Consider the following 24456-nt stretch of genomic DNA (forward strand, 5'->3'; position numbering starts at 1 on the left):
GAACATATAAATGGCCCTGTTCTTCTCTCTGAATAGCCTAGGCTGGCTAGTGACACTTCTTCCACACAGGTCTCTTGATCTCTCAAGTCCGTGTAGTTCTTTCTGTTTTCTGAATTTCTACCACACTCATCCTTTGAATTAATTCCATTTTGACAATGAATTTACTCTGCATTGACTTGCAATTGAACAACCTGCACGCAGCTCACAGCACTCAGTCCAGTGCTACTCAAGGACCATAATTCTTTGTGGGTGTAACCCAACTTGGAATGAGTCTAAAATCATTCTCGTAGTGGCCTCTTGCTACCTTAAAAAATATTCATATATTTAGGGGAAAAATGACAATATTTATCACTGTAATCTTTTAAAAAATCAGCATCTTGACAGCCATCTCAAGGACAAAATCCAGAAATCAGTGCACAGAGTAATACTCTGGTAGACCTTTGAGATGGAGGGATACATGGAGGGAGAGGTACTATCCATGGACCACAATCAAGAGTTTTTGATAAAGTTTTAAAGCTATTGTATGTTCTTCCAACTACCCAGGGAAACCACATTCTTCCCCTTTCCATCCAAATGCCCCACGGTTCCCACATTGTTATCCAAGTTGCAAGTCTTTGAGATTAGGTTTTGTTCTGTTTTTTTTTTCCCCTCAGTTTCCAGAAAAAATGCTTAAAGGATCCAGCTCTGCTTCTGATACTCTGACTACACCTCACCTTAATCCTGGACAGCTCCCGTCCTAGGTTTCTGAGATTTTCCATGGGTGGATTGGACTGGAGTATATTATCTCGTTCCTATTTGGACTTGGTTTCATAATTGGCACTCTCCCAGGGTGGGGAAACAACTACAGAGAGGAGAAGTTTGTGGAAATAAAAGTTAGAAAATTCACTTTCTTAACTTCACTGTGACCTGAGAGCCTATTAACTTCTGATTGGCCCATTTCAGCCCCTCCATCACCCACTACCAGGTACTCACCTCCATCTCCACCATTTGCTTACACCAAGCTTTGGCATCTGTGTCACCCAGAACTGAGGTGTAAGGCAGTGATGGGAAGGAGCACAGCCAATCTAGAAAGAGATCTAGAGACAAACCGAAATACAGACCCTTAACTATAGAGAACAAACTTCTGGTTACCAGAGAGGAGATGGGTGGAGGGATGGGTGAAATAGGTGAAGGAGATTAAGAGTACATGTACCATGATGAGCACTGAGTAATGTATCGAGTTATTGAATCACTAGATTGTACACCTGAAACTCATGTGACACTATGTGTTAACTATACAGGAATTAAAATAAAATTAAAAAAATTTTTAACATTTGTTTATTTTTGAGAGAGAGAGAGATAGAATGTGATCAGGGGAGGGCAGAGAGAGAGGGAGACACAGAATCCAAAGCAGTTTCCAGGCTCTAAGCCATCAGCACAGAACCTAATGTGGGGCTCAACGTCACAAACCATGAGATCATGACCTGAGCTAAAGTTGGACGCTTAACCGACTGAGCCACCCAGGTACCCCCAAAATTTTTTAATTTAAAAAAAGAATAAATAAATAGAGATTTAAAATACTAGAAATAATTAAAATTAGTGACTTAAACTGGCATAAGCAAATATCAAAATTACAGAATTTTCTTTTGTTTTGTTTGTATTTTTAAGAATGGGTTGCATTGCTTTTAGAACTAAGAAAGTGTAGAGTTCCAATGAATGAAAAAGCCAGGGAAGACTTTAAAGTAGCACAATGACAATCTGGAGAAGTTCACTTCGATAGCTATGAGATTTTTAGTCTGATTCTACAACACACATTTCCATTATAATCCTGTTCACTGTTTTTAATCAGTTAGTTGTTCATAAAGAGAGGAAAGATTAGCTGAAATGTATTCCATGTTTGAGTTGCCACAGATTTTCTCTCCGCGCTGTAAATCAAAAACATTCAGTGTTATCCAATGAATGAAAGAAACTAAAACCTGGTTGGAAGGACAGTCAATGATGATCCCAAATGTCACTTTGGTTTTCTGGTGATTGGCCTTTCCTGTAATGTCCTCTATCAACTGGAGTCTATGCCTCAAAATGGTCCCTGGCTTACACTTCACTATTTGGTTATCCCTTTTCAGAAGATCTACATTCAGAAGACATACACATTTAATATGAATATGCCTTTTAAAAAGCCAATTATTATAATGAAAAACATATATACTCAAGGATTGCTTATGTGACTCAGGTTTCCTCTAACTAGAGTGTTGTTGACGTTGATAAACCATTCAACTTTTGCTTTTCTGGTTTACAAGTTTATTAGGCAAGTACAGTGGAACTTTAGTCTATATGTGCAGGGGGGGCACATCTGAAGACTAATAACCTGTCAATAATTATACTCCTCCAATGAAATATTTTACATTTCTTAATGAATTGACTCCCCAGGGATGTTCTGATTATGTTACCCACTATAAGAGTAAAGTCTGGGCAGTTTATCATTGTCAATAGGTTTTTTTCCCCAAGAGAATAATCTTTATGGAAAATATTATCACACATTTATGTTAATAACTTGGTTTTATTAAGATAACAGATGAATCAGAATTTCTCATTTCTAAGTTATCCATATTAGATAGAGGTGCCATTAAGAAAGTGTTTGTCAATGTGAAAATTCTAGAACGAGGAAAGAAGTTGGAATAAAAGATAAAATGTAAGACCACTTAAAATCTAAAGTAAGGGCTTAGCTAATTTATGAAAAAAAAATGTGCAATATGCATTATTTCCACATCCAGCATGGATATGTAAATGACAGCTTTTCAAAACTATTATTTTCCATACTTTTGCTTGTGTTATTGGCCACTTCACTCCCTATAATCAGGAAAGCAGTTATAACATTTAAAAGGATCATATATAATATGCTTAAAAGTTTACTATCTTGAAAATATAATTCCCTTTGGGAAGCTTAGTATGGCTTTCTTGGATTCTTGCCTTTATTTATATTTTATAAGGGTTACATCCATGAGTGAGGTCTTGGAAATCTGGTAACCAACCAATTTTTCATGACACAGTGTAACTCCCTTAGCAATATGATGCTAAAACCAGGAAAGCGGAATTTCCTCCATTGTCTTTGGCTATAGCCATGAGTTTCCTTTCAAAGAGGCCACAAAGCAGGACTCAACCAGTTTAATAATCCTGATAGAACAAGAGTGAGTGAAAGTAATGAGCACAGACAGGGAAGTTGGGAAAAGTAAAACAGTAAGGAAGTCGACATATGGAGGCAAAGACAATCAGTCACCAGCATCAATTTGACACTGGTTTATAAACCAGGATATTGGGGAGAGTGGGGGTTGAGAGTAAGAGAGGGGAGGAGGGTTGTTTTTAATATAGTGATTTTCCTTTCGGTTTTCCCTTTTAATCCTGTGGTGTTGAAAGCACAGCTTTCTCAAAGACAATCTGACCTATAGTCAACATTATAAATCACTGCCCTAACCTCATAAGCTGAAGGTCTGCAGTGAAGATCTGTAATCAACACTGTAACTCATTCTTCTACCCACATAAGTTTTAAAACAAAAGAAAAGAAAGAAAGAAACTTTAACATCCTTGTGGTCATTTCTAGAAAACAAATACCAAGATAAGGTGTGCATTTTTCCCCCTCCAAAAACTTTATATTCAACAATACTACTTGAAGCTATTACTTGTTACTTCTGGGCTCCACGTTTGAACATGAATCCCCACTGACATTTTCTGAAATCAGTAAATGTAAGGCACAAAGTAATGAGAATATGGTTAACTGCAGGCTTAACAATTGAATTATACCTCAAAGTGTAAAACAAAACAAAAACTCTGCTTTTAAAACTCCAATTAATGTAATTGGAGTTTTTCTGGGTATCTTGAACTATTCCCTTGTACAGCCTTCACAGAAACGTATCAGTTTACTAGTAAATAGACTGTTTTTACGTATCACAGATACAACCAACCATGAACAAAGGACAATCTATAGAAATCTAAGAAATCTAAATCTGGAGCCCAAGCAAAGTACCAGAGACACCAGAAATGTACCAAACATAACAGTTCTGAGTAAAAAAACAAAAACAAAAACAATAAATACATAGATAATATATGATAAGATTGCAAAATAACAGTATGATTCCAGATTTAGGAAACTGTCATTTATTGTCATTATAGTCTATGTTGGTCAGAACACTGCTAGATTACCTTGACTGTTTCTGGGTGTTACATTTTCAAGCGGCCAATACAAAATAAGACAGCGTCTACTAGAAACTGTTTGGTTTAAAAACCAGGAACTATGAAGAAATTTGCCAAAACTAATTGTTGTCAGAACTTCAGAAAGAAAAGATGAGGGTAGACTATGGTAGCATATGTCAAAGATTGGAAGAAGAGTCTAGTCTCTATAATTTCAGAAAATACAGTCAACACTTACTAATATAATATTTCACTCCACATAGAGCAAAAATGAAGCGGTAAAAAGATATAGAGGTGGCTGAGTATTCTTGCAAGCATGCAAACAGAGATGACATAATCATGTGCCAAAAGGGATGATGAAATTATACTTAACTTTTCACCCAACACTGATTTTGTAGATCTTAACGTATGATTCTTTGCCAAACATAACATTTTCTTTAAAAATTTTGGAGATCAAAGAGCCAGAAATCACTTAAAAATGTAAATCCTGCATATGTCAAGATGCATATCCAGTCTTTAATATTCATTATGTTTATCCTGGGTTTATGACACAGCTCAATGCACCCTAAATATTATTACGACTATACCCTTAAGACAAAATATTAAGGCAATAGAGTCAGACCATAGAGTCAGACACCACTTATATCTTTTAAACATGTTGATAACAGCCTACCAATAATATTCCCTAGCAGGTGAAGACTGTATTATATGCAGAATGGCATGAGAAAAAATTTAAATATAAACAGGGCCACAGAATTTGCGGTTGGCAAGACTGATGCTATCACTACACAGCATAGAAAATTTCTGTACGCCATGCCTACGTGTAGAAAAAGGCCATAAATTTGTTTAGGTTGGACCACCAACACTCACAGAGGAAATAATTCAGATTTTCTTGCTTCTCGCGCTCTTTTTGCCATGTCACTAATTAATCCATCTAGTTATTATTTATCTAAATGTATATTTATGTCCTTATTATAGAAAGGCATAACTGAAATCCATGTCCTTGGACTCCACATGCTTTAAGAGCATTAATGTCCTCTTACATCAGGCCATAATTTTAATAAGATTTTATAATGTATTTAATATTTAAAAATGTAATGTATTTAAAAAATTACTTGGTGAGAATTGATTAGAAGCTGTTAAATGATTGTTTCTGAATGATATATTTGCAGTCGTCTCTCTATCTTCTACTGGTGCTTATATTTCCTCATCCTTACATGTTAGAAGCTGCTCGCAGAGTCGGATGCATGCCAAGAAGAATCATAGCAATCATTAGTGTTTAGGATGCATATAGCACTTTGCATGTTCTCTCTCCTCTTACCTTGATCAGTTTTTTCTTATATCACTTAGCAAGCCCAATTACAAGTCTGCAACCCTTGTCCAAAATCCTTAAGACTTCCTGTGTTTCGGAATTCAACTTAAAAAAAATTTTTTTTTATAATGACCATAAGGCATACTCCCATTAGGGTCTGTGACAGCTCCCCATAATCAAACATTAATATTTCCTCATTGCAGCGCATGGGGATTCATGCGAAGAGAGATCAACAAAGACTACAAATAGCTTCACCTTTCTCCAGGTCAGGGCTTGCTGCCAGTTAAGTTCAAGTCAGGTCAGGTCTAACTGTCAACTGCGTTAGAAAGGATCTTTCAGTTCAAAGAGCTTTTTGAATTTCAGAACCACAGATAAGAGATTGTGGACCTGTACATATTTATTCCTTGTCTATATTCTTTCCATCCTCCCAGCTAAGATCTAAGAGCCATGGATACCTAAATGTTTTGTTTATCTTCTTCACTATAAAGCCTAGAATAATAAGAGACACAAAGCCCTAATAATAATAAGAGACACAAAGCTGTTGAGCGAATGAGTGAATGAGATGGTCTGGCGTTGGAGTTCTGCCTAACAGGAGAACTCCATGTTTTACACCAGATCTTCCCTCTTGGAAGATCTTATATAATAAGACACAGAGTGGGATCCAAGCTGTGGATTGGTGTAGAAACTGAAAAACAAAGCCAAAATAAACTGCTAATGGAGAGAAAAGGTATGAAGCAAAACCAAAGAGGCAATAAAAGGTGTAAGTAAACAGAAGCCATGAGGTAGAGAGAAGTTTTAGAAAGAATAGAAACCATGAAAGAGAGACAGACATCTAAGTCCACATACCAATAGAGTTAAGACGCTGTATTAGTGATACCCTACGACTCTTTTTAAAACCTTTCTATTAAGTAGAGGGTTATTGTTTGCCTTTGTTCCTTGCAGCCTGGATCAAACTAAGACCTTAGTTGAATCATGTAACTTCTCTGAGCCTCAAATCTTCATATAGTAAGTGATGAGTTTGGAGGGATGATGCCAAAATTTCCTTTCAACTAAAATAATTGTGTACAGCAGTGATTCTTTTTATTAAAATTTTTTTCTTTTATTTATTTTGAGAGAGAGAGCACAAGTGGGGAAGAGGCACACAGAGAGAGAGAGAGAGACAGAGAGAATCCCAAGCAGGCTTCACCCTGCCAGTGCAGAGCCCAATGTGGGGCTCAAACTCACAAACCATGAGATCATGACCTGAGCCAAAATCAAGGGCCAGACGCTTAACCGACTGAGACTCCCAGACACCCCTGTATAGTAGTGGTTCTTAAACTCAGTATACAGAATCACCTGGAGGGATTGTTTAAACCCATAATGCTGAACCTTCCTCCCCCCCCCCACACACACACACCCCGCCAGAGTTTTTGATTTAAAAAGATTAAGAATTTGCTTCTCTTGGGGCGCCTGGGTGGCTCAGTCCGTTGGGCGGCCGACTTCGGCTCAGGTCATGATGTCACAGTTCTTGGGTTCAAGCCCTGCTTCGGGTTCTGTGGTGGCAGCTCAGAGCCTGGAGCATGTTTCAGATTCTGAGTCTCCCTCTCTCTCTGCCCCTCCCCCACTCATGTTCTGTCTCTGTCTCAAAAATAAATAAAAAACTAAAAAAAACACAAAAAACAAGAATTTGCCTCTCTTAGATGAAGATGCTGCTGCTACTTCTGCTGCTGCTGATCTGAGGACCACAATTTAAAAACCACTCCTCTGCTAGAGTAACTGTATTTATTTCAGAAGGCACATGTGGAGCCATTATCCACATTCCAGCGCCCTCTGAAAATTATTTGAGTTCGCCCATCTATCTAAGTACATCCAAGGTTCCCATCCACGCTTGATATTCAATTTGATTTTCCATCCTAAAAGCCTTCTAGCAAAAACCAAAGAGAGACTCTCTTCTCACCAAGAAGCTGATTTCATCATAAAGCTCACTTTTTTGTAATTAAATGAAACTCACATTTAATATTGTTTCATAGACACCCTCAAATAAGAGGCCTCAAATAAGAGACATTTCCGTATTCCTGTCCTCTTTGGACCTACTCATGGCAGCTACTTATTTTCTGGCCGCCAAACATTTTTTTTTTAATATTTTTATTTATTTCTAGGAGAGAGAGAGAGACAGCGTGAGCAGGGGAGGGTCAGAGAGAGAGGGAGTCACAGACTGAAACAGGCTCCAGGCTCTGAGCTGGCAGTCAGCACAGAGCCGACGCGGGGCTCGAACCCACGAACCGCGAGATCATGACCTAAGGGAAAGTCGGACGCTTAACCGACTAAGCCACCCAGGCGCCCCCAAACATCTTTAATTACACAGTGACACAGCACAGCCAATCTACGTCCCACTGAGTTTCAGGCTCTAACAAAGTTGCTTACTTCCCTGGAGCAGGTTTTTATGAACTGAAAACTTCACAGAGTAATTTTAATTGCTCTTACCATGGCAAAAGGAAGCTTTGCAGCTTAATTTTTTTTTAACATTCAGGTCAAAATAATCATCAGGGGAAAAAAATAGTTCAAATGTGGCAGGTTCAAAAGCAAAGTCTTAGAAAATCTAGAACCACCAAATAAATGGAATGACTTCTTTGGACGTAATTACACTTCAAAGCAAGTAAATTCCATTATTCACTTGCAAAGACAGGAAAATAGGTGTAAATTGCTGTGAGAGCTTCAGAACTCACTAGAAACCTTCTTGGAAAAATATTTTATTACCAAATGACACTTAGGCAAAGTTACCCACCCTCTTTCCTGCGGGAGGAAGATTGCGGTGGGGTCAAAGATAGCCTGGGGCAGTATTTTAGGTGACTGATCCTTGGGTGATTAATTATCACATACAAATATGGGTGTGACAAAGCATATAAAAGGCGCTCAAAGTACACATCTGGGTCACTTGATGCTCTTTTAGAAATGAGCAATGGATCCCTGAAGACTGAACTATGCATGGTACCAGAGTCAGGAAAAAGAAGATGGAAAATGAAGGATTAAAAGGTTGACAGTGATTTTTTTTTTTTCTGAAGCCGATTTATTTTTCTTTGAGCTAAAAGGTCTCTGCCTCAAGGCTAGCGTAAAGCAACCTTTCCAGGAAGCCACATTCATCACACCAAGGAAAAGGGCCACAAAAGGAGACAGCATGATAAATACCTGGCTTCAAGATCCCATGATAGAGTATCCAGAAATGAGAATAAGAATTTATTTATCTCCTCGGAGCCTGGGCTCTAGCTGAAATAATATTCTCAGCAAAGTTTGCTTCAAAACATCCAATCTATGCATTGGTTTAAGACATTAGATATATTAATTACATTATGCTTTGTCATATTCTAAAAAGGTTTATAGAGTTGTCTTCTAATCTAGGATACACATGCAAGTTATTTGTTATGGTGATTGCTTGCTTTGCAGAGTGTCTGCCCTTGACCCAGTCCCATAGATCAATGTCAGGCCAAGTGAGGTCTCCAGCCAGGGACAGCGTGAACCCTCTCATCATGGTTAGGCTTTCGAACTTAAAGCTGGTCTGAGATTCTTCCAGCAGACTGACTTGGGTTTGAATTTTATCTCCAAACTTAAAGTTGTTTGACCTTAAGTGACTTAACCTCTGGAAGCTTCAATTTCCTCATGCGTAAAAGGAAGTTTTTAACTTTTCCTTTTATGTCTGGCACATAATAAGTGTTCAATAAATATCAGTTACTATTACTATTATTATATTATGTTTTATAGTAGAGTGTCTCTTAATGACTTTCAATTAACTGATTTGCCAGATTAATTCACCATGCTATCCAGTCCTTCTGTTACGCATATAGACTGGTGCCCATGGCATTCTAAATGCTGTCAACAGCAGATGACACCTAAGAGGCCTGATCCTGTCAGTTGAGTTTTATGCTTAACATAAATCAAGTTGGTTAATTCCCAAACCTGACTGTGACTATTGGAATTGTTATTGGCTTTTTATATTTAAAAAACAGTATGTAAATGTATGAAACACAAGAGCAAAAACAGTTGTTATCTCTATGGAAACTAAGTTAATCTCATTGGAATGATAGATGGAAAAATGATTTCTGCCAAATTACATGACAAAACTACAGGTTAAGAAAAAAAATCACAATAAGCTAGATAGCACTGCACATAGATCGCCTCATAAGTATATTTAACATCATCCTATATAGTTTGGCTGTTGCTGATAATGCTTCTATAAACATTGGGGTGTATGTACCCCTTTGAATCTGTATTTTTATGTACTTTGGGTAAATACCTAATCATGCAATTGCTGGATCATAGGATAGTTTCTATTTTTAATTTTTTGAGGAACCTCCGTACTGTTCTCCAGAGTGGCTGCACCAGTTTGCATTTCCAGTTTGCAAGTGGTTTCCCCTTTCTTTGCATCCTCACCAACATCTGTTGTTGTCTGAATTGTTAATTTTAGCCATCCCGACAGGTATGAGGTGATATCTTATTGTGGTTTTATCAACAAGAGCCAAACTATGGAGAGGACTCAAATGTCCATCAACTGATGAATGGATAAAGACGATGAGGTGCATATATACAGTGGAATATTACTCGGCCATCAAAAAAAAAAAGAAATCTTGCCATTTGCAATGACATGGATGGAGCTAGAATGTATTATGCTAAGTGAAAAAGACAAATACCATATTATTTCACTTATATGTGGAGTTTAAGAAACAAGACAGAGAAGCACATGGGAAAAGAGAAGAGAGGGAAACCAGAGACACTTAAAAACAGAGAACAAACTGAGGGCTAATGGAGGGAGTTGGGTGGGGGAATAGACTAGATGGGTGATGGTCATTAAGGAGGGCACTTGTTGGGGTGAGCATGGGGTGTTGTGTGTAAGTGATGAATCACTGAATTCTACTCCTGAAACTAATATTGCACTGTATGTTAACTAAAATAAAATAAAATAAAATAAACTTCTGGTTTCCACTAAAAAGAAAATACAACACCAAAAGTGAACCCTAACATAAATTGTACACCTGGATTATAATGACGTGTCAAATGTGATAGGTACATGAGTTGTAACAAATGTCCCACACTGGTGGAGGGTGCTGGTGGCAGGGGAGGCTATGCATCTGTGGGGGGATGGGGAGCATATATGGGGAAGTCTTTGTACTTTCCTCTCAATTTGGTTGTGAACCTAAAACTACTCTTTAAAAAAAATGTCTAAGAAGAAAAGTAAATGACCATTGCTGGTCCCATCTGAATCAGATAAAAGAGTTTCAATAGTGTTATGCAAATACCCTTACTTAGAGGATTCTAAATAAATAATAAATCAGCCCCTTCTTAGAGGATTCTAAATAAATAAGAAAGGGAAGCAGTTATGAATTTGTTTTCTGCTTTACCCACAATCATAATCAGTCATCCAAAATAGCATTTCCTATAATGTATGAGACCCACCCAGGACCAAAAAGTGTCTCATGAGGTAGCAAAAGAGGCCATATAGAATAGAAGTTCTCGAATGCTTCTCTACTAACTGGCAACCTTGAAATTATCAAGATAGTTTTCTAAGAGTACAGATGCCTAAGACTCATGTCCAGTATTCAGGTCTGGGGTAAGACCCAGAAAACTACAGGGACTTTTAACGTTTGCTAAATGCTTCTGATGGATAACCAGATTTGAAAAAGATTGATGTTGAGCAGCACTGTCTAATCTATATAACGTGTGACACAAATGTGACCCACAATTTCTGGTAGTCACATTTTAAAGAGTTTTCTAGTAGCCTCGTTCAAAAAAGAAAAAAAAATCTTAACAGTACTTCTAAACTTCCTAGCAAAACATTTTATTTAAATCAGTGAACCCCAAATATTACCTTTCCAATATGTAATCAACAAAAAAAACCATTAAGATGTTTTACATCCTTTTTTTTTCTACTGAGTGAAATCCAGTGTGTGTTTTACACTTAGAGCACATTTCAACTTGAACTAGCCCTAGTGCAAGTGTTACCCACACACTCCTATTGGCCGCCACATTGGGGAGAGCAGATACAGAGGGTAAAGGGGAAAACCACTTAGTGATGTGGGTTGTCTTAATGATGGCACTATATTTTGATGGCTCACAACTACAAAGCCCTTGAGGAGAAGAGATAACTAGGAAGGTCAAAAAAAGAAAATGAATTAGCACAGAAAATACAGGACGAATATGACAATATGGTTCTTGGAAGCTTCATATACTTAAATCAAGGGAGTACACGTAAATATATTCAAAGGGAAGCAAGTGAAACTGATGCCCATGTAGTCAAGAAGACCGAAAGAAGAGGAGCAGCTCAGTCGGTTGAGCCTTCAACTTCGGCTCAGGTCATAATCTCACCGTTCACGAGTTTGAGCTCCGCATCGGGCTCTGTGCTGACAGTTCAGAGCCCGGAGTCTGCTTCAGAGTCTGTGTCTCCCTCTCTCTGCCACTCCCCCACTCACACTCAGTCTCTCTCTCTTCCTCTCTCAGTAAATAAACATTAAAAAAATTATTTTTTAATAAAAAAATGTAAAAAGAAAGCAGAAAAGAAAAAAAAAGCTCAATTAGACAAGAGTGAAAGCTGTCTCCTGTGCAGCTCATTTTTTTAATCCAAAAATAGAATACCCACAGAGTCCATGTTCACATTTCAGAAACCTGAGGGACAGGAGAGTATGGAATAGAAATGCCTTATAAAGACTTTCCATTTAAGAAAAAGTAAACTGCCCAGTATAAAACAACTTGCAGAAGCATTTCCAAATGTTTTAAGCTATGCACACACTTTTTGCATTTATCACGCTATTATGTTAGTGAAAACACATTTTGGAGGCTGAAATAATAAGTCTGAACAAAGAGCTTAACACAGAGCTGATGCACATTATCCTTTGGGAATTCAACTAATTTTTTTAAGGATTTCAGCAGTAAAGTATTCTAACCAGGAATATCATAGCCCAAAATGCTGTAAATCAAACAAAATATTTGTGAAGGAAAGCTCCTTAATTCCTCACCAACACTCGTATCAATGAAAAAACAATCAGAATAGAACAAATTCAATGTCAAAGGTTAATGGAGATGTGTGAGGTTTCAGATTACAAACTTTTATTATACAGTATATAAAAAAATTCTATAGGAGCCCAGTGTTTCATCTCAAGTCTAAAGCTGCACCAAAATTTAAATGTATCTAAATCTCACATATGAAATACATTTTCTCATTTTCCTCTTACCTGATGAATCAGATGGCACAAAATTAGCTTTTGAAGCAAGGCTAGAGATTTATAAAATTCTAATAATTCAATTTAAAACTGAACTCTTTCATATGCAGATTCATAAGTACATGAAGATGTAGTGATACTTTGTCTAGGGGTACATTTTTTATTCATTCATCCCACAGAAGCACTGGGTTTTCACTGCTCTGTCAGATTATACTTTTGCTCAGGTTAAAAGTGGTCAAGGAGGGGTGCCTGGGTGGCTCAGTAGGTTAAGCGGCTGACTTCAGCTCAGGTCATGATCTCATGGTTCGTGGGTTTGAGCCCCGCATTGGGCTCTGTGCTGACAGCTCAGAGCAGCCTGGAGTTTGCTTCAGTTTCTGTGCCTCCCTCTCTCTCTGCCCCTCTCCCTGCTCTCACTCTGTCCACCTGTCTCTCTCTGAAATAAATAAGCATTTTTTTAAAAAAAGTGGTCAAGGAAACTCAGGATTCAAATTAGAAATGAGCAGTAACTTGACAACATGAACATTTAGTTTCCATATTTACACACACAAGTCACAATGGCTGTATATTAATGATTAAAGAGTTAATAGATTTATCTGTAACTCCTTTAGAGAGAGATCCAAAAGATGTTTGAAATCACAGAAATTAACTTTTAGCCAAGTAAATAGATACTCAGTTTATTTCTTTGATAAGCTTAATAACTGGCTCTTAATTGACAATGATCAGTTAATAAATCCCAATCAAAACAACAATCAGCTAAATAACCAAACATTACACTAAGAAGAAAAGTGTTGATTTATTAACATTCCAGTGATTTGTGCTCATTTTTCAGTAGATTAACATATACTTATTCAGTTAACGAATCCTTGCATTTTCAATATACAAAACCCTCTGTTAGGTGCTGCACTGAGTTAAGATATTAATAAAAAACAATAGGGGCACCTGAGTGGCTCAGTCAGTTAAACATCCAACTTCAGCTCAGGTCATGAGCCCCGCGTCAGGCTCTGTGCTACAGCTCAGAGCCTGGAGCCTGCTTCAGATTCTCTGTCTCCCTCTCTCTCAACCCCCCCACCCCCCGGCTTGTGCTCTGTTTCTCCCTGTCAAAAATAAATAAAAACACCAAAAAACAAAAACCAATAATCCATTCTTTATGTTCAATTTACGAGCACTGTGCGTCCTCAAAAATACAACTGCAGATCAATGCACACACATAGGAAAAAGTATCCCTTTTCATCTCCTGAGCACCCAGCACTGATGTCCCCAAGATGGATGAATGTCAGATTTTCTCCTGAAAGTCTCTCTATCCCATTGGTATATAAATTGTTTCCCAAACCGCATCATCTCACATTTATTTTTCTCCTTCTGTTTATCTGGGGTTCCTCTGGCCACCTGAGTGTCCCCTCACTTATCCTCCACAGATATCTTTCCCTTTAGAGCTATTTTGACACAGGTAAACTGGGAATAGCCTGTTAATTTTATTTTACAAATCAGTATGATGCAAGAATCATGCGACGTGTTAAATACATAACAATGAAGGGGAGATCAAGGTTAGTGCATGTGGACGTCAAGGAAATATAAAAACTGAGCAATTACCATCACTTTTCCATGAACCTCTGCCTGGTTGGAGCTTATTATTGAGGGAAGGGCATCATCCGTCTGTTACTTTCTTCAGAATGTATCCTAATTCATTTTCCTACCTTTGTGATGATCAGCATAGACTTGGCCATTTGACTTCCGTCTGCTTTATCCCCTATTTGCAGATGTCTAATTTCAGTGAGTGAAGGTGTTCTCTGTTGGGCGTTTTACACTGAACCTCCACCCTCTCACATGTCTATGTCTCTGCATAAACTCCACAGAACAGTCTATAATCCCCTCTGGACTCTTTAGCAGCTTAAAATTATTGTTAGAATATCCTGTGTCCTTATATCAGTCCAGGTCGCAGAGGGAAAGAAATGGCATACTCAGATAGTCTAAGTGAGAATAGTTTAATAAAGAGTTTTTTTACAAAGAAAAAAAAAAAGAAAAAAAAAGTAAAGAGTAAGCACACTTAGAGAAACAGTAAGGAACGATATAGGATGAATAAGATTCGAAAGCTGTCACTGCCCCTGGAGAGAGTAGGGACAACACTATTGTCCCATAGGACCGGAGGAAACCAATATGAAGCCCCACTCTAAACACCTGCTCACCCCCTTCCCACCCTGCTGGTGCCCCTCCTTGGTGTGGCTGAAGTGAAGTCAATGAGAAAGAAAAAAAAAGAAAAAAGATCATAGAGATACCAGAGTCAGACAATGTAGGGCCTTGTAGGCACTGTGAAGGCTGGCTTTTACTCTGAGTGAGATGAAAATCCACAAGGGAATTCAAGCAAAGAATGGAAATGCTCTAATTTAAGCTTCCAAAGAATCACTGCAGCTGCTGTTGGGGAGAGTAGACTGTTGGGGTCAAGGGTGGAAACAGGGACCCTGGTTAGAAGACTCCTAACTATCCAGGTGGGACATTATACTGACTTGGACCAGAATGAAAGCAATGAAGGTGATAAGAGTTCAAGGTGACTGTATCTTGAAGTTCAAAACAACAGGATTTGCTATCAGAATTGAATGTGGAGTATAAGAGAAAGAGAGAAGGCATAGATGACTCCCACATTTTTGACTTGAGCAATTAAGAGGATAGAGTTGTGATTTACCACAATGGGAAGGAGTCGGGAATGGAGGAGGTTTTTTGAGGAAAGATGTCTTGGTTGAGAACCCTGTTAGACATCCAAGTGGAGACGTTAAGTGAGCAGTTGGGTATATACTATTTGGAGTTTAGGGGAAAATTCTGTCAAAAAGATGTAAATTTATGGGATCCTGGGAGGCTCAGTCAGTTGAACATTCAACTCTCAATTTTGGCTCAGGTCATGATCCCAGGGCCATGGTATTGAGTCCCAAGTTGGGTTCTGCATTGAGTGTGGAGACTGCTTGAGATTCTCTCTCTCTCTCTCTCTCTCTCTCTCTCTCTCTCTCTCTCCTCTGCCCCTCCCCCCACTCATTCTCTCTCTTTATCCAAAAAAATATAAATTTAGAAGCCCTCCAGGAAAATATGGATGAGACCATCAATAGAGTGAGTACGAATAGAGAAGAGATCTTGGAAATGAAATCTGTGTTCTCCAATATTTAGGTCAGAGACAGAATGAAGAATTGGTAATGTGAAACAAAAAGGAGGAGACAATGAAGCAACCAAAAACAGAAGACAAATAAAGGAAGCGTTTCACAGAGGAGGGAGTGATCAACTCTCAAATGCTACCTAGAAGTCAAGAAAGGTAAGGATTGAGAATTGAACATTAAATTTAATAACATATAGTTCACTGGTGATCCTGGCAAGAGAAGTTTCAGAGGAATTTTGAATGAATATTGTCTGGGGTGGTTTCAAGATGACCTGAAAGGAGAACTGAAAACAGGGAGTACAGACAACTCTTTTGGATAGTTTTGCTATAAATAGGAATTGAGAAATGGGGGCAACAGCTGAAAAGGATGTCGGAACATATACATTGCCCATTCACTCTCTCTATCTCCTGGATGTCTCCTCTCACCTCAAGTATCCATCACCTCCTCCCTCATCTTGATTCTGGCTGGTGACCTTGATTCCTTATTTCAACGATAGAAACAAATAACCAGAGAGGAACATCAACTTGCCACCACCATTTCTAACCTCCAGTCTGCAACATGAACCCGGTTGATTTGGTCGCGTGCTTTTTCTGCAATGGTGTCCAGCTGTGTGGGTGTAGGAATGGAACAGGTTCACTTGTATAGTATTAACCAGTATTGTATTAACAGTATTGTAATAACCAAGGTTGCGTTTTTGCTATGTAAGGATGATGAAGGGTGCTGGGAACAAGGATAAAATATTTATAAAATTATAACAATGATACATTCCATTCTGTATGGAATGCTCTCTACGGCCCCTGAGAGCATAAGAACTGCCCTACTGTCCAAGCCTGGGCCCAGTCAATTCAACAGAACTGCTCAATCATGGCAGAAACAAGATAGCGACAGCTCATATTAATTCTGAAGTTTAGAGATTTGTTCAACACACGGCTTCCTTTTACTATTCATTTTACATTTTGCCTTTACGCTTATTCAAACTTACTCTGTTTGGCCTCTATCACCTGTAGAGTGACATGGTATCTCCTCAATATGCAAAGTAGCTTTCTATGTAATTCTCTCATAGATTAGCCTAAATTATAATGGTGAAAAGAGTATGTTTGCTCAGTCTGCATTACACATGACCCCTGGCATAGAATTCTACTGTCATTTTTCCATAATGAAGAGCCTCCATTTTATCCTAATCGTATTTGGCAGTGCTTGTATCCCCAATACACAAAATATGATCACAGTTCATATCCATGTCCTCATTTTTTAAATACCTTTTAGGGGCTCCTGGGTGGCTCAGTCAGTTGGGTGGCCGACTTCGGCTCAGGTCATGATCTCACGGTTTGTGAGTTCGAGCCCTTCATCGGGCTCTGTGCTGATGGCCAGCTCAGAGACGGGAACCTGTTTCAGATTCTGGATCTCCCTCTCTCTCTGACCCTCCCCTGCTCACACTGTCTCTCTCTCAGAAATAAATAAAACATTAAAAAAATAAATACCTTTTAAACAAAACACATTAGGCATTGGGGAAAGCATACAAGAATGCTTCCTACCTTCAAGAAAGTCTTAATCAAGGATGCAATCTCTAAGCTAGTGTAGTGTGGGTGTGCAAATGAGGGTTTAGAGCAGGTAAGAAAGTGCAGGGGGGTGAAGCATGCAGAATAAAGGACAAGATTGTCTGACCTCATTGCTCAAAGACCTAAACTGTCAATGAAGGAAAACACAACAGGCCTAATACCAAGGAGCATTCAAGGCAGAAGGCTTAGACTTTGGAAATATTTAAATTTGTTTTGTTCCCCAGAAAACAAAAAAATTCTATACAAATAAAAAGTAACAGGGGCACCTGGGTGGCTCAGTCGGTTAAGCATCCGACTTCAGCTCAGGTCATGATCGCATGGTTTGTGGGTTCGAGCCCTGCGTCGGGCTCTATGCTGACAGCTAGCTCAGATCCTGGAGCCTGCTTCAGATTCAGTATCTCCCTCTCTCTGACCCCCTCCCCCCAATACTTTCTCTCTCTCTCTCAGAAAAAAATAAAACATTAAAAAAATTTTTTTAAATAAAAATAAAAAGTAACACATTGTGTTAAACGTCCAGTATGTAAGTGGTATGCAAAAATGGATGTCCTATTTAAGAAATGCTATTCAGAGTAATGTCTCCAAGTAGCCACAGCCAATGCTTTTAATGTGCATACTATCTATGGAAGCACAAAGCCAGAGGTGAGGGCTAAAGTCAAGAGCAGGAATCTGAACAGAGATAAACTCCCATTGGGCAGAACAATTTTCTTTAATCTTTCTAAATAATCTTCAGACCAGCTTCTATGAACCCCTTAGGATTGGGACCCTAATAAAGTTCATGGCCTTTGAAAGCTATTTATAAAAGTTTTCTGAGAAGGTTACACAAATGTATTGTCTCAAGCACTATATAACTAAAAGGTACAAACCTATTCCTTAAGGGATATCCAAGATTTTAATGGATTCTAAAACTATCTTTATATAACCTAGGGCTTTGCAAAGAAGAAAGTAATCTAATTGTATTATCTAATTGTATTTATTATATACACAAATATTTATTTAAATATGCTGTGATGATTCTGTATCATCATAATAATAACCACCATTTATGTTCTGAACACTAGACTAAGACTTTACACATATTATTTCCATTAATCTTCATTTTTAAAAAAGCTATAAGACATTATTAGTATTCTGATTTTAGAGAAAAAGAATTGGGTTTATATAAGCGAAATGACTTCTCTGGAGACTTACAATCACTAATTGGCAAAGCCAGGATTCACACCCAAGCCAGTGTGGGCTGAAACAACCAGTACACACACACACACACACACACACACACACACACACACACAGCCATTGTGTTTGCTTGAGTTATCACTTTTCAAACGACTTGGTTATGAACACCATGACAACTTCTACTAACAAATCTGATCTCCTGTGGTTGATCCTAGAAACACACCAAAAACCTCTGTCAAATCTCATTTTGAAGTCCTTAGTATACCAAAAGGTATGAAAATTAACCATTTCTTTCTTCACAATTATTTCACACTGTGAAAGAAAGCACATTGAAAAAGAAAGGTGGAATAGATTTTAAGATTAGATATTCTCTTCCTACTACATAGGGAGGCTAGGATAAACCTCTGAGTTATGATTAAACATCTATGATTTTCATTTATTCAGACTCACGTTCAAGCCATTATTTCTGATATAGTAACCCTGTCAGTGTTAAAAGCTGCCAAGTGACAGACTAAATTTCAAGTTCACCTTTGAATCTCTGGTCAACCCATAAAAGCTATGCATTTGCTAATCCACGATTTTAATGGAAAAAGAGTTGGCATATTAGTAAAATGTTCGGTTTAGTACACACAAGTCAAATTGATGCCATTGTGGGTGGGTTGCTTTCTAAAACAAAAACAAAACAAAGCAAAACAAAAAAAAAAGCAGGGCCCAAAGAAGACTCTATGAGGACATGAGGAAATGAAACCTCACAGGTTAATGAAAATGAGAAATAGAAATCCATCTTTAAAGCCAGAGTTTTTGAAAATATCTCTTAAATAAGACTTCTGAATATGTAGAATTTTTAAATGAAGGTAAAGGCTGGAATGAAACTCTCTAATTTAAAATAACCCGTGGAGGGGCTCCTGAATGGCTCAGTCAGTTAGGCTCTTGATTTTGGCTCAGGTCATGATCTCAAGGTTCAAGCCCGATGTCTGGCTCTGTGCTGTTTGGGATTCTCTCTCTTCCTCTCTCTCTGTGCCTCCCCTGTTTACACTCTCTATCTCTCTGAAAAGAAATAAACATTAAAATATAATAATAAATAAAATAAAAGAATCTTTGGAATCTTTTCTTTCTTAACCAAAGATCTACCATAAATAGCAAAAAAAAAAACAAACAAACAAACAAAAACCCACACACTTTCTATTTAAGTCTTTTGTTTTCTCCTCTTTTTTGTTGTAAAGCCAATAAATTTTGATTCTCCAGGTACTCTTCCAATAGGTGGTTAAAATTCCTGAAGGCAGCTGAGAAAGACTATTCCAAGTTCACCACACATAGAATGCATGTAAATTGATTTGCGGATATGTATCTTTTTCAGTATTTCAGCAAAATATATCCAGGTTGCACATTACATGTTTGTATCCCTTGATGCTGCCTCTGCCAAGAAAGGTACCAAACAATACTGGAAAGAAGCAGAGGTCCTGAGACCTGGAGGCCCATGGATTTACAAATCTAATTCTCCTACATTAACATTTAACAAAACAGGAAATAGTAGTTCTAGTCCTGCATTTATGCATTTTTGCATTTATGCATTTTTATTGACCTGAAATCCAGATTCCCTGTTCATTATTATTAAAGTCTGTTCAGAAATTTGAGAACAAAGAATGGGGCTAAGTGTTTAGTGTTCTTAGAAAAACTACTTCTCCATTAAAGAAAAAAAACAGAGATTAAAAATCCCACAGCTGTAGAGCCAAGTTCTTTGTTAGGCATGTACAGCTTCCTAAATCCCATAAAAATCTCAACATCTGACCCGTTTCATTTTTACAAAGGAAGGGACTATCACACTGGAAAATATGCGTAAAAATCTGCAGCATTCAGAGGCATTAAACAGTTTTATTTCACATTTGTTTCCTGTGTATCCTGCTTGATAGACACACTGTAGCACCTGCTGTTACTCTAACTCTACTCTCCATCCGCTCCCAACCTTCTCTTTCCAGAAGGGATTAGTGAGAATCTGTCAGAACGTCTGAAGTAATGCTGCCATCTACTGGTCACTTCACAGAATGTAATGAAATCACTCTCCAAAAGAACACAAAGGAATGGAATGGATAAAAACGACCAACTAGAGAATGCTGGCTCTCTCATAACTTTTCTCAACCAGTAGATTAAGACCAATATTATTCAAAATGGCAACACCACAATAATTTTGTTTTAAATTGGATATGTTTTCGAGAGAAGCTACTGTAGAGAAGTAGGAGTTTTTATCTAAACATTAAATTGGTACTTCTGATTTTTCTAAATATTACTTCCATTATCAATTGTTTATTTTTTTCAAAGTAAACATAAATAAAGTATGTTAAAACTTTAAAAAATAACAATTATATATGTTGAATTTTAATATTAGCGAAAGTATTTTCAGGAAATTGGGTTCTCTTCAACGATTCCAAGTTTAGAAAAACACTCACAGAGCAGAGGGGTGGTGGAATACAAGTTCATGCTGACAAAAATTACAGTTTTATTTTGGAATTTTACCAACGTACAGTGACAAGTGAGTAAATATACTTTTCAAAAAAGTTTCTTTTCAACATTAACTTTCAGGATCTGAAAGCCTACCTACCGGAGAGTTCCATATTTTCAAAAGTTATTTTTTCTTTTGCTCCTGTTATTGCTATAAACCATGAACTCTGACGTATAAATGCAGTTGTCTCCTCAGATCTGTGTGGTTGGGAACTGCATTCCAGTCTAGGGTAAGTCTCCATGCTTCTAACTTAAAGAGATCATCCAAGTCTCATGCTTATAACTTAAAGAGATCATTAAGAGGTAGGCTCTTCTCGACAAACATTAACAACATTCTGCTCACAGTATATCAGAAGAATGGATACCTAATCCAGAACCAGTTTTAAAAGGGAAAGTCCAAGTCTCCTACCAATCATTTATAGATGGTAATGCTCCTCCTTTAAAGTTATTTATAACCACTTCAGAAAAGTGAGACGAATTTATTTACTTTATCTAATGGCAAGACAAAACGGCTAATTGAAACCATTTGTAAAATGCATCCTCATTATATATTGAGACAGGTTTTCTTCAAATCACTGTTTTCTAGACAACTATCTCCCCTTATCTTTCCATTTTTTTAAAGACACATCTCTAAATCGGTTAGTTCACCTGTATATCGAGGGCCCGACAAGGGTCTCTGTAATAGATCTCTAGTTTGGGAGCCCTCACTGCTCTGTATCATTGTTGTCGGCCTGTATAATATGGAACAAGTACAGGTCAGAAAAATCCCGCACAGCCAGACTCCGAGTGCAGAGCACTGTAACGGGATGGCCTGTGGAAGATGATGCCCGCACGTTTTAGTTTTGTGTAAACGGTCTTCCACATCCGTACATTCCTCTGGTAGGAGCCAACTAAATTGCCATTGTTAACTTATTTTTCAGGCAGTAAAATGTATTTGTGGACTCAGAGTATGTTTATGGTTCTCATCATTGATATTTTTCACTTACACACATCAATTTACAAACATAATCCTTCTACGTATATTAAATACAGAATATTTTTATCCTCAACAAAATGACAAATCCCGTAATGTCTTAGTTAATTCACTTACCCAAAGGCTGCTTGGGGCACGCCCTGGGATTTGGGACTGTGTCTTCTTAGCTGGAAAATGAAGGAATCCAACAAGACCATTTCTCGGGTCCTTCCATCGTAAAAAATTCAGATTCTAACTGCCAAGTAGAGTCTGCCATGGGAGAATCTCGCCACTTCAGGCCTAAACTCCAGGCCTAATTCTCTCTGGGCAAATGAAAGCATCTTCTCCAGAAATATAGGAAGAAAACAGCAAGGCCACATTTGGTCAGCCCACATAGTTACCTCAATAAAATAACACAACCAGGAATGGGAATAGAGGCAAGGTAGCTACGGTGAGAAAACAATTTACCACAATTGCCATTATATTGACTTCAGATGATGATATCAAAGAAAGCATGTGTGTCATTATATAAAATACTAAAATTCCCTAAACTTTGTATCATTTAGCAGTAAGCGAACTTTGGAAAGTGACCGTGATAAGTGTAATAGAAATATACTTTTTTTTCTTTTGCACTAAATGATTATTCTTAAGTAGAGCTCAGAATTACATAAGAACCCCTTCCTGGTAGTCTCTCTCCAAAGGACTCAAATCAGACATGCAGTAATTTGGGGATTGCCTAAGGTGGAAAAATGATAGAATAAAAGAAAGGTCTATTATTTCTCTGCACAGTTTAACTCTCATCAAGGTATCCAGTCGATAATCAAAGAATCAGAATTAAAGGCTGAAAGGAATAATTTACATGCTCGCCCACTCAACTTTTACATGGGTGGTTTGTTTTTTGTTATATGTTATTTGTGTGTTGGGAAGATAATGCTTGGTTATTTGTGTTTAAAGTAATATAAATATTATTAAATGTATTTTCTTCTTAAGTAAGAGTTTGCATCGTTCATCCAAACTGGCAGGTAATTTCCAAATTTGAATGCCTTACAAGGAAGATACAGTTAACCATATAGGTAGGATATACTGTTTTATTTTGCTGCTCTGAGAAGACCTTTTAGCACACAAGTACAAGGGTGAGGACTGGCTACGATTACAAGCAGTTTCATTTCAATAAAAGACCATTGCAGTTAGGACTGCGATCACCAGGGAGAGCAACTACGGCACCTCTAGCCAATGCACTAGGAGTGGAACTGGTCAGCGGAGGTTTCAGCTCATTAACATGTATTTTCAACTCATGATTTACAACGTTAAGTGATTGCTGACCTTCTAAACTCAAAGGCAAATGTTGACATTTTCTCACTTTTTTTCAATTTTAAATTTATTTATTTTTTTTTACAAATAGTTTATTGTCAAATTAGTTTCCACATAACACCCAGTGCTCATCCCCACAAGTGTCCTCCTCCATGCCCATCCCCCCTTCCCCCCACATCCATCAGTCCTCAGTTTTTGTCAGCATTCAAGAGTCTCTCATGGTTTGCCTCTCCCCCTTTCCCCCACCATTTCCCCCCTTCTTCTCCCCCTTGTTCCTCCGTTAAGTTCCTCCTAATCCTCCTATATGTGCAAACATATGATATTTGTCCTTCTCTGCCTGACTTATTTCGCTCAGCATAACACCCTCAAGGTCCATCCATGTTGCTACACATGGCCAGATTTCATTCTGTCTCATTGCCATGTAGTATTCCATGGTATAGGTAAACCACATCTTCTTGATCCATTCATCAACAATAGCTAAAACATGGAAAGAGCCTAAGTGTCCATCAACGGACGAATGGATGAAGAAGATGTGGTTTATCTATACCATAGAATACTACATGGCAATGAGAAACAGTTTCTCATTTTTTTTACTGAAGAAAATAGTGTGTGGAGTAAACTGATAAATTCTTTCTACTAAGTTATAATACCATGAACATATATTTCTCTCCCACTCCTCCCTCCCTCTCCTCCTTCCTTTCTCCTCTTCTCCTCCTTGGTCTCCTCCTCCTCCCCCTCTTCCTCTTCCTTCTTCTTTTTCTCCTCTCTCTCTCTCTACCTCCTTCCTTCCCTCTGCCTGGGAGGAAAAATTTCTTCTGCCCATTAACGTCCTTTTGGCTGGACCAAGAATCAAGTTAACCAAAGACTGATTAACAAGAGAAAATCAAATTTAATTTCATATGTACAGGAAATCCATACAGACATGGAAATTCAAAACACAAGCAAAAGGAGGTATATATATATCATCCTGAACTAAAGAGAAGGGGGTAGGGGTCTGGGACTCCAAAGGCAAGAAATGCAATTCACAGGAAGATGAAAAAGAGTAAATGTTTGGTAAACCAGTGTTTGTTGGGCCGCCCAGAAACAAAGGGCTACAAAGAACTTTGATCAAACAGGCCTTGCTAGGTTCCTCTCTGTTTATCATACATAGTTCGTATCATATAATGTAGTT

At 37.9% G+C, this 24456-nt stretch overlaps 1 long non-coding RNA gene across 1 annotated transcript; it reads right to left on the minus strand.

The window, feature by feature from the left end:
* Positions 1-739: 739 nt before the first annotated feature.
* On the minus strand, positions 740-22362 carry LOC120238337. Its single transcript, XR_005530190.1, has 3 exons — positions 22113-22362; positions 973-1076; positions 740-841 (listed from the first exon to the last, which is right to left on the minus strand). It is a non-coding gene; the product is annotated as an uncharacterized LOC120238337 (long non-coding RNA).
* Positions 22363-24456: the final 2094 nt, after the last annotated feature.

This window comes from Hyaena hyaena, unplaced genomic scaffold, assembly GCF_003009895.1.
Source record: "Hyaena hyaena isolate Hyena2069 unplaced genomic scaffold, ASM300989v1 scaffold_204, whole genome shotgun sequence".
In the NCBI taxonomy this organism is placed as follows: domain Eukaryota; kingdom Metazoa; phylum Chordata; class Mammalia; order Carnivora; family Hyaenidae; genus Hyaena; species Hyaena hyaena.